Below are 11,183 nucleotides of genomic sequence, written 5' to 3' on the forward strand. Positions count from 1 at the left end.
ACGTTGACTGCAGAGGGAATTTAGTTATTCTGTGTGCACCAACCTGAATGTGCGCCCTTGAGTAAGGAATGTGCAGAGGGTATTTGCAGAGCTTGGGAATATGCAATGAATTGGATTGTAATGAAAATGACTCAAAAAGTTTTGTCTTATAATATAATTCGAATGTGCAATGCATTCGATTGTGGTAGCTAGCTATTTTTAAATTTGAATTTTTGTGGGAAACAGTCGGTCATGTCATATTAAATATGCAATCCTCCATTGCTTCAAAGTATCCAGTTTTCTTCTATGCTTTGAATGAAACTTGGTTTTTTTTAATTTGATTTTATGTAAATTCTTGGTCACTCGAGAGCCTTACACCGGTTGTTGCAAATGCAGATCCATTTAATGCATGAAACTATGAAGTGATATTTGGAAGAATGTACACTTGAGTGTCTAAGAAATCTAAAGTTGATTGTTTTTATGTAATGTAATGCACCAATAGTTGTTCATATGTAATTGTAATTGGAGTACATTTGTACTTTTTAGCCACATGCATAAAGTGGCGAATGTAAACATTAAGTTTAAAAAAAAAAAAAAATGTTTATTATTTGTGCAAATTGTTTTGTATTAAAATAGGAAATGTACCAATAGTTGTTGTTTTTTTTTTGTTGTCAACTACTAATTCATTTGTGAACATGTATTGGTGTTAAAATAAATATTTACTGTATTTTTATGTTGACAAATTTTTTTTTAATCTTTTGGGGGGTCAATATGACAATAAGGTGACGGTTATTGGAACTATATTATCTATTGGTAGTCTTCCCCTACTTAGGCTATCAACAAATGGTTGAACAATGTTTGAAACTTTGGTAAATATTCTGACTCCAGAAAAGTGTGTGAATCGAAAAAATTATTTAAAACCAAATTTGTACCTATAACCGATGAAAATATCTGTACAATTTCATTTCTCACCAAACCAGAAATTTCATGTGTGCAATTAGTTGACTCATTCTATAACAGTTACTGTTCTTGAGGCAGATGATGGCAACGGTTCTGTCAGCCACGAACATAGTACAATCCTTGTTATTACTAGACGTCATTTTCACTGTCCAATCAATCTAGCGTGGTTGCATTTGAAGTTAATTTTAGTGACTTTGTTTAATCTCAATTAGTTAGGTATAATAAAAAAAATGCATATTTTTATCAATTAAAATATAACTTTAAGAGTGAATGTCAATATTTAGTAGCAAAATTTGCAACGGCCTGAAATTTAAGATACAGAGGATTGCCTTCTGGATTGCAAAAAGTTTCACCTAAACTTGCTTTATCAGGAAACTCCACGGATTCGCTCTTTGCTTTAAAATAATTACACTAGAGATATAGCGATCATAGAATAAAACACTTATGTTTAATCCATATGGTACTTAGCCATATTATATGGAGTAGAGATTCAGGAAAATTTCAATCTTCAAGCCAATCCAAAGTGAATTGCACTTCTCCAAAAAAGAAAGTGAATTGTACTTCTCCAAAAAAGCCCTCTACTAGACTCCATCAATTGTCCATGTGCACATGAAAATCCAACAACTAGAAACACCTAATAAACTAGACAAATAATAATGATCGTATGGCTTAGTTACAGACTACAAATAACTCAATATACTAAAAAGTTAGGGTCAGAAAAGTGAACTGTGCTTCCACAATTTCCACTCTCAGGTCAGGGATAGAAGAGGCTTTAGCTCGCAACCACTTTCCCCCAATATTCTCATTGCAGATAACATGTTTGAGGGAGCTTAATCCACAAACACTTTCTGGCAACCTCCTCAAATGATAACACTCTCTCATGTCAAAGTCTCTCAATTTCTTGAGCTCATCTATTTCCTCAGGAAGTTTTTCCAAGCCCTCGCACAGTGAAATGTCTAGAAATTCCAGGTGCCCAAGTTTTCCAATAGATGTCGGAAGCTCTTTCAGGCCTGGTAATGCTGATAATCTTAACATCCTTAGAGAACTCATATTTCCGAGATTATATGGCAGCTTCTCAACCAGATGGCAGTTGGTAACAGACCATATATGAGCACAGGGCATGTGACAAAGAGCAGGAGGCAACTCCTCAAACTCGCTGCAGTGGTCCAGGCTAAATTCATGCAGATTGGATTCGTTGAATGTGGGCATTTTTTCAAATCCTTCGCATAAGCTTAGAGAAAGTTTGTCCCAGTTTTGCATAACTCTGCTCTGTTTGGGAATGGTGGGTAAAACCAGCCTCTCCAAGGAAACACTTCTGAGCTGAGTGAAGATAAGGCATCTAGACCTTTTATTATGGCCTTCTCTGAGCTCAAATTACATAATATTAAAACTTTGAGTTTTTTCATAGTTTTCAGAAATGGAGGAAGAAAGTATTCGCTTGCAGAAAAGTATAACACTAGAGCCTCTGTCTCCGGAAGATTCATCTCATACCAGTCATTCTCAGCCATAGAACCTGCATCAGATAAATCATATATGCAATTGAATTAGAACATCTTTCAGCGGCAAGCAAACTACTTGCTAATGAAAAAATTTGATATCAAAGGAATTTTGCTTCAATCACATATATGAGGAAGTAGGACGAAAAGTTGAAAACACAATAAATCTTAATATTTGTTAATTGTTCACATAGCCTTCATATTTTGCCACTAAATAAGTATTTGGGCGGAATATCCAACCTGTGTGAATAGAGACAATATGAGCATTGAACTGTCTATCTCTAAGCAACTCCCATTCCCCTGGTAGGCGATGCTCCTTCCTGGGCATGAGTAACCTCTTTCTGTGGACTATACTGCCCTGGCATCCCATATACAAGGCTAAGTCTCGCATCACATCATGCTGTAAAAAGAATAGCTCAGAGGCACATCCGTACGAGATTGTTGATTGGATTCTGATAATGGCAACAACCAAGTCAGCTCAATGTTCTAAAAAATGAAAACAGGAAATTTATATGCAAGGAAAGACATTTACCCTTGATTGCTTATTAGATTCAGGAGATTTCTTCTTGCAAGTTCCAGTAACATAATATGGGCATCCTGCCACTCCATATTCCGAACATAAACCCAAATGTCCAGCAGTGCGTCAGCACAAATTTTCTTGCCCTCTGGAAATGACCCCAAGTCTAAAAAGCATTCTCTCCAAACATCATCCAAGCAATCAATACTGGTCTCCAAGCGTCTAAAAAGCCCTTCGCTGTGATATGGGGATATTGATTCTCCCAGGGAAAGTTTTTGCTTTGCATTCTCCCAGGCCACATGAGGTTCCCCGTACAAATAACTTCCAACCACTTTAAGAGCAAGAGGTAAACCCTTGCATTCGGCTTGTACCTGTCATTTACAATAGCGATATTTTCATGAATGTTCAGGGAAGGCCAGTAAGATAAAAAAGCAACGAAATTGTATTGTACAATTTGAGCTATTACTTTTGTGGATAAGTACTTTTTTCAACTTCAAAGTACTTTGAGTACCAGAACAATGAGAACACCCAATAATTGCAATATACCAAAGCAAAACGTCAAATAACCTCATAATTTCCTTTCACTTATATTATTTTTATTTGATTTGATAAGAAGCTGTAGTTTTATTCACATTTGGTAAGAAAAGTCTATACCTCTATTACTAGATTTGCATCTGCCGTAATTGGAATTGATGTCTGTCCAAATGCTGACAAGCAGAAAAGTGAGAGAGCATCCTCTTTGTTCAACAATGGCAATTGATACAGCCGAGTATAGGGGTTTCTAGGGACGATAGAACCGTTTCTAGTTGTGACAAGGGTTTTGCACCCCGGAGCTTCAAATAGTAATTTGTCCAAATTAGCTCTGGACCAAACATCATCTAACACCACCGGAGTTGGCTTAGATTGCTTTAAAAGCCGCTGCTGAAGCTGTATATGTGCATCTTCCACATTCTGAAACTCAGGTACATTCCTCCTAAAGAGCTTCTCCCATATTGTCTCTAAAATTCCCTTCAGATTTGGGGATTGTGAAACAGTGATGAAAACTATATTTCGGAAACAACCTGATGTCCACAAAAACAATTGTGTTATTAGTAAGCTGCAAAAGAACAACAAAATCCTTAAGCTGGGAAAATCATCAAAAAAATGATGGATTAAAAATGTCACCTTTGATATTGGGATCATCACATAAAGCCAATGCCAAACTCGTTTTTCCACCACCGCCCATACAATGCACACCAACAATGGAGGCGTCGCTCTGGAACAAAAGCTCCTTCAAATCCCCTATGGACTTCCCCAACCCAACATAAAACATAGATTTCACAGGCAAAGTATTATGAAAAGAATATTGGTTTGCCTCTCCCTTTCCAGTTCTAGAGCACACCGCCTTGCAATTGAAGATATCCATTTTCAATTGCTCAAACGAAATTGTTATATAGATTTCACAAACTCTCTGCCAACTTCAAACCTTCTGAAATGTTGGACAGTCTTTTGAAGTTTCACTAACTTCACTAAGTCTACAGAATTGCATAATTCAGAAATCGAGCTTGTGGTGTAAATTCCCTTTCATTGCGGGGAAAGCACACATTATTGTTTTGATGCGTGGAACATGATTCTAAGAATTTTGATAGTCAAACTCCGAACTCCTTCAGTCTTAAGCAGTTTCGTCGATATACAACGAGAAGTTTCTTTTTTCCCAGCATAGAGATTTGTTTGAACTTTTTCAGAAAGCTTAATTAACTTTACTCTTTAATAATCTTCCTTATTTTTTAAAATTTCAGTTCATGGACGTCTTTATTGATTTAATTTTATTCTTTTAAAAGCTTCATTAATCTTTAAAATTCAATTTATGGAGCTCTTTATTGTCATGAAGATATATTCTAATGAATTCATTTGTTCATGACTTTTTTCACAAGTTTAATATTTGATTATTTTTTAATTTTATTGGAAGTTATAATTTCAAATTATTTTATATTTTTATAATAAATTCATTACAAATTATGAGTGTTTCATCATAAGAAATAGAAACTATGTTTCTTAATTCATAATGACTTGTAATATAAAGTATTTAAATAAGTTGTAACAATGATGAAAGAAGTGTAATAAATCTCAACACGTGAAGAGATAAGGGCAAATCAATGCATTCAAATTGAGGTATCAAGAAATGATTGTGTTTCTTTATATCACTTGCATAGTTTACATTAATGTTTCAATGAAATACTTATGATTTACACAATGACATATAGTGATTACCAATTTAACATATAAGAAACTAGTAATGATAACACATAAGTCCCCTTCATAAGAGTCCCCTTACAATTGTGTGTGTGTTTGTGTGTACTATCATAATTGTATCCTCATAAACTTTCATTCTCACTTGGACGTCACTTTAGTGTTTCTACCTTGTATGCCCTAAATATACCTGATTCTTCTCAAACCAATGTTAAATATGTGGTTTTTACTATATGTTTTGACTTCTTGACCTTTGCCCAGTCCAAAAGGATTAGACTAGGGCATTAGGCATCATAGTCCAATCCAAATAGGTCCAAATACAAACCCTCTAACCATTGGAAAATGTTGATGGAGAAACAAAAATTGATGTCGATCTTTTTTGTAATTTTCAACACATTTCATTAAGATAGGTATAAAAACAATCCTTATGCCCTCATTTGAAATACCTCTCAATTACAATTTCTCAAGAACAATTCAATTCTAATCGAGCAAACAATCAAGCATCATTAAGGCAATGAAGGAGAGGTCAAGTATTCAAACTTTTAAGCTTTCAAGATGACATCCATGATCAAATTTATGTGAAGCCCTACACAGTAACATCGACCTTTATGTGAATACTTCAAGGAAAAGGAGATCCATAAAGGAAGGTATTGCGATTCAAATTGAGCATTTATTTCTAGATCTAACCTTTAACCTACAAGGGTAAGCCCTCTTTTCTATTTCATTCATCATTATAGAGTTAGCTCCAAGTCCAAGGTTTGACCTAGAAAAATCCCTATCAACCCAACAACATATTTTCCTCTCTTGTGAACATGCAAGTTGCAAGTTCATCAGAGAAAAAATACAGATCCAAAAAGTGTAGACTAAGACAAAAAGAGCTAGATTTTGAATAAGTGAAAAACCCTTGACAATGACAATCATTCATTGAATAGTATTCAAAAAAATAAATTGAAACTTTAGGAGAATATTAAGAGTAACATTTTGATCCTAAATCTATTATTAATATCTGCATCTAACACTTATAGGACTAAGTCACCTAGCCCCATAGTTAATTATTGACAGTTTTGGGCTCAAATTTAGGCATTGGTTCATCTCTAACTCTCATTTCCAAATCTATACTCAATGTCTGCATATTTGATATCTACCTATATCATCTCCTTCCCTTGAGTTGAAGTGTATGTACCTATATCATCTCCTTCCTCTAAGCCTTCTTTTTCTTCTTCATCCTCTTCTTAATGTTATTTCTCCTCCTCTTCCTTTTCTTCTTTATTTTGTTCTTCCTCTTTTGTCTTATATTGATTTCCATCCTCTTGTTCTTATTCTTCATCTTTAGGATCTCATATATCTAAAAAATCTTGTTCGAGTTTCTCCAAAATATAAATATATTGTCTAGTTACTTCACCTCTTGCACACAAGTAAAAACATAATTTCCATGCTAGAGATTTACCATGCGCTATTATATATATTTGTACCACCATTGTAATGCATCTCAATTTTTGTCAAAATTAGGAACTTCCAATGAAACTAGGGTTTAAGAAAAAATGCACTCAATAGATAACCTTTCTATCAAATTCAATTAACCCATCTTTGATATGACCAATACATAATGTGGCTGGCTTCAAATTTTAAAATAAAATTAATAGACCCAAGATGATTTTTGATGAGATTTTAAAAAATGTACAAAATTATTAAAAAAATCCTTGATTTATAATCTAGAAGGTAAACTTATGAAAAATCATAAAATTACAATAACTCGCAACATATTCATGATAGAGACTAGTTTTTGGACTATAGATTCTCTATATGATCCCCAAACATCAATTAAAAATTATAATAAATTCAAAAACTAGGTTTTTGTGCACCTTTGCTAAAATCATAGCTCTAATACCACTTGTTATGAACTAACTTGCACAAGAGAAGATAATATGAAATATGCTACAAATACTTGATAATAATATGCCACATGGCAGGGGTCCTACAATAGTCTTCAACAAGAATGCAATACTCAATATAATGATAATAACCAACCTTTTCCTCTTATATATATCATAAATTATGTCAATGAAATCACTTAGGTTGACTTAGATAACAATATATAAGCTTTAGAATTACATAAATAATTAAATAAAAATATAATAATGATAATATAACTTAATTAAGAGTTAAGGTAGACACAAGATAACTATTGTTAACACAATACACACTATAGGGTTAGGGGCATATCAATTTTAGATTAAATCTATAGAAAAAATTATACCCTTATATTATGAATTAGGAACAAATTTTCCTTAATCTAAGCATAGTTTGCAGATTGCATGATAACTTAAGTAAAAATGATTTATTTTAGTGGCATTAGAACCACATTATACTGAGCATATTTTAATGTTGTGAGTTGATACCTTTGAATCCACCAAGCTAGGTTGCTTAGCTACTTATAGAGATCATTGGAATGGATGATAGACCCCTGGTGTAGCGTAAATACACCAAATCCTCTTCCTCATTGTCGATTGGAAAAATTAACCCTATTAGGTTGAGGATGGACCTTTGATGTAATATGAGATACATTGAATCCTCTTCTCAGTTCCCCATTGGTGTAGAAAGTTGAGGAAAAGAATGGGGCCTATGGTGTACTATGTAATGCACTGATATTCCTTTCCTATTTGAGATGCCCTGTAGGTGAGTTTTAGTTAGCCCTTGTGTATGAGCTAATCACTATTATAATATTGATGTGTGTATAAGCCACTCACTATGTTTTTTTAATGTATGTTGGAGCTAGTCACTATATAATGTGATGTATGTTAGAACTACTCATTATATATATGTGATGTATGTTAGAGCTAGTCTCCAAGTGTGCATATTTGATGTATTCTCAAGTCAAACATAATGATAATTTGAAGATTATGAAATGATATGAACTCTATGTATTTGTTAGATTTGTACACTACTAATTAATAATGTTTAGTATGGCACCAACACTTGATGAAAAATAATTATCATTATGGTATGATTAGACTAAATTTAATAGCTTATTCTTAATGGGTTTATGCACAAAGATGGTGGTCAGAAAAGTGGACACCACCCAAAAAACACTTGGAAAAACAAGCAACATATACACAGTTTTAAAATTTAAAATTCCCGCGTACGCGCTTAGGTTTGTTCTTCCCGAGCCTTGAAAAGGTAGCGCGTACGTGCTACTTTTAGGAAAATGAGTGCGTTTGCACTACTCCTAGGAAAATGAGCATGTACGCACTGCTTATAGGAAAATGAGCACGTACGCACTAATAATCCAAATAAAACCACGTACGCGGTGCCTAGTAAAATTTAAAAAAAAAAAAAACTGGGTCTCAGTTACCCATAAATCACATTTTTAACTTTATTTTTTCCCCTATTTTCTCACCTAAACTGCAAACGGGGTGCTAGATTTGTCCTCCAGGCTATGGATCAAGGATAGTTTTTGTTTATTTTTGTCTTTCTTTCCGGTTTATGCAATTTATTTTACATTTTGAATTTAATTTCATTAATTTTGATTAGGTTTTTTAAATTTTTGTTTCAAAAACCAGATTCTTCTAATCCAGAACAAGAACAACCAAATACACCTCCTGAAAACCCACAAGAACAACCAAATGCACCTCCTGAAAACACATAAGAACAACCCCCAATTCCTCCTTTTGACTACACAGCCGAAACACAGGAAGAATTAATTAATCAGTTAGGACAAAATACGTCTAAAATCAATATACTGATTGTAAAATTGAAAACTTCTGAACTTGACCATCATCAATCCCTCGCCACTAGCCTAGAAACATTAGCTAGTGGTGTCATAGTTGTTTCCATAGAAATTACCAAATGGGGAAGCTTTAGGGATAGGTGTCGTCAATTCTATGTCAATGGGCTATCGTACGATGACGTAAAAAACAAAAATATTTCTAAACAACAAATATGTGCCCTTTTTGTTGATCCCAAAACTGGTCAGTCATTACCTCTTAATGCAAAGAGGTTTCCCATACATTGGTGTACCAATGCGCAGATGAAGAATCTTTTTTGGCAGAGGTGGTGGATGGTCTTTGATGATCCACCTTGTAATAAGTATGAGGTGCCATTATATTTTTTGAGAAAAATATATTGTGAGTTTGTGCTCAATGTGCGACCAAACTATTTTGACATGAGAGAGTTTCATGGTAGAGGTGGTGACTTTGCCCAAGATAGACCTGGAGCCCGTAGGCGATTAGCCACGGAGAGTCGCTGCCCCCTAGCACCCAAACCCAAGGTGCATCAGGTTGTCCCATTAGAGATGAAAGAGTCAATGGAGCTACAGACTCTTCAGGTGGCCACATCATTGACTGGTGCCATCAGCCAGCATGGGACGTCATTAGCACACCCTATTGTATTGGATGATGAGCCATTAGAGGGCGACAAAGAGCCCATCGAGCATATGTGTGTCAGTTGCTCGGGGATATGCTTGGGGATAGATGATGCAGCCTGTGCAGATGGATACTCATATCATCTATGCACGATTTGCGGTTGTAGATGTCAGGTTCACACGGTTGAGGATGTCGCGCTAACAGATGAGTTGATGGACATGGTGTTTGCCCATGAGCCACAGACATAGGTGTGTTGATTTGAATTCATAACATTTTATTTATCAGTCACTTTAAATTTGTAATTACATAAATGAATTTTCATTTATACATCGATTTAAATTGAGAAAAATAATATGCATTTTAGGATGCAGCAGTAGTATCCGATACACCTCCCCCAGTTACCATAGCTGCAACTTCGATGCCTAAGGTATAAATTTTGTAAAATGTTAAAATAGAATAGTACACTTTGAATTTAAAAAAATACAAGATATACTAACTATCTTTAATGCTTGGTCCAATTTTTGGTTTGTAGGTGTTGACAGAGGATGAGATGTCCCAGATTGATGACATCACGATCTCAGCGATCGATTTTGGCCTACAAGGCTATATGGTATCATATTTTGTACAACTCTTTTTATGTATTGTTTTGATGGAATATGCAGGTCATTTCATTTTAGATTTTTAAAATTATGTTTAATTTATTATCTGTACTAATATCTCATGTTAATTTTGTGTTTTTAGGGTATAGGGGCATCTAGGGCTCGCCCTACGAAAAAAGAATTCCTCAAAGACACCAAAACGTGTGAAGAAGGTAATTGAACACATTTTTAGTTGTACAATTGTTTGAAAATGTTGAAATCAAGTATTAGTTGGGGTTTGTAGATTGATTAGTGTTTTTTGTCTATTTTACATGTACAGCGGCCATTGAGCTTTGTGGATATGTTGAATGCACCCGATTCGCCCGCGGATTGAGAGAGGGCAGAGGTATGTATTTCTACTTTATTTTCTTGATTTCATGATTATATGCACGCGTACATGTGAACTTGTGATATATTATAATCTTATAATTTTTTCATACAAGAAATATCCATACCTATTTTGTCAATGGCAAACCCTCCTCCTTGCACTGGAGAAGCATCTCAGGATCCGGTACACTTTTGTTTGATATGTAAAATAATTGTTTTCAACCTTTAACACTTATCATTATATTAATTGTATTTAATCTTTGTACATTTTTTGTATAGGTAATAGCGACAGTTTCTACATCGATGGTGAGCCATCCTTAGTCCATTGGAGAAGCATCTCAGGCACAGGTACGTCATTGTTCTCTATATTATAGCTTTTAAGTGCTTTTGATATATTTATGTTAGTACATTGTATTAATTGTACATTTAATCTACAATAGACTCCTTCACGGTACGACCATAACGTGGATCCATTTAAGTCCGTCCTCAAGAAAACTCCTAAGAGTGACAAGGAGAGGAGAGCGAAGACATTAGCTCTTGGATCAGCTGATGAGGTAATCTACATTTCAATTGCAAAGGAGTTAAAGTTAAATGCATAGTTATGTTGTTAATTGTGAACTATTTTCTACAAAAGAATTCTAACTTGGCTTTTGAATTGTGGTTTTGCAGCCATCTA

The 11,183-nt window shown here is 34.5% G+C and overlaps 1 pseudogene; it reads right to left on the reverse strand.

Moving 5' to 3' along the window:
- Nucleotides 1–1,638: 1,638 nt before the first annotated feature.
- LOC131872580 (probable disease resistance protein At4g33300) lies at nt 1,639–4,192 on the reverse strand (annotated as a pseudogene).
- Between the last annotated feature and the right edge of the window lie 6,991 nt (nt 4,193–11,183).

This window comes from Cryptomeria japonica, unplaced genomic scaffold (genome assembly GCF_030272615.1).
Source record: "Cryptomeria japonica unplaced genomic scaffold, Sugi_1.0 HiC_scaffold_670, whole genome shotgun sequence".
Lineage (NCBI taxonomy): Eukaryota > Viridiplantae > Streptophyta > Pinopsida > Cupressales > Cupressaceae > Cryptomeria > Cryptomeria japonica.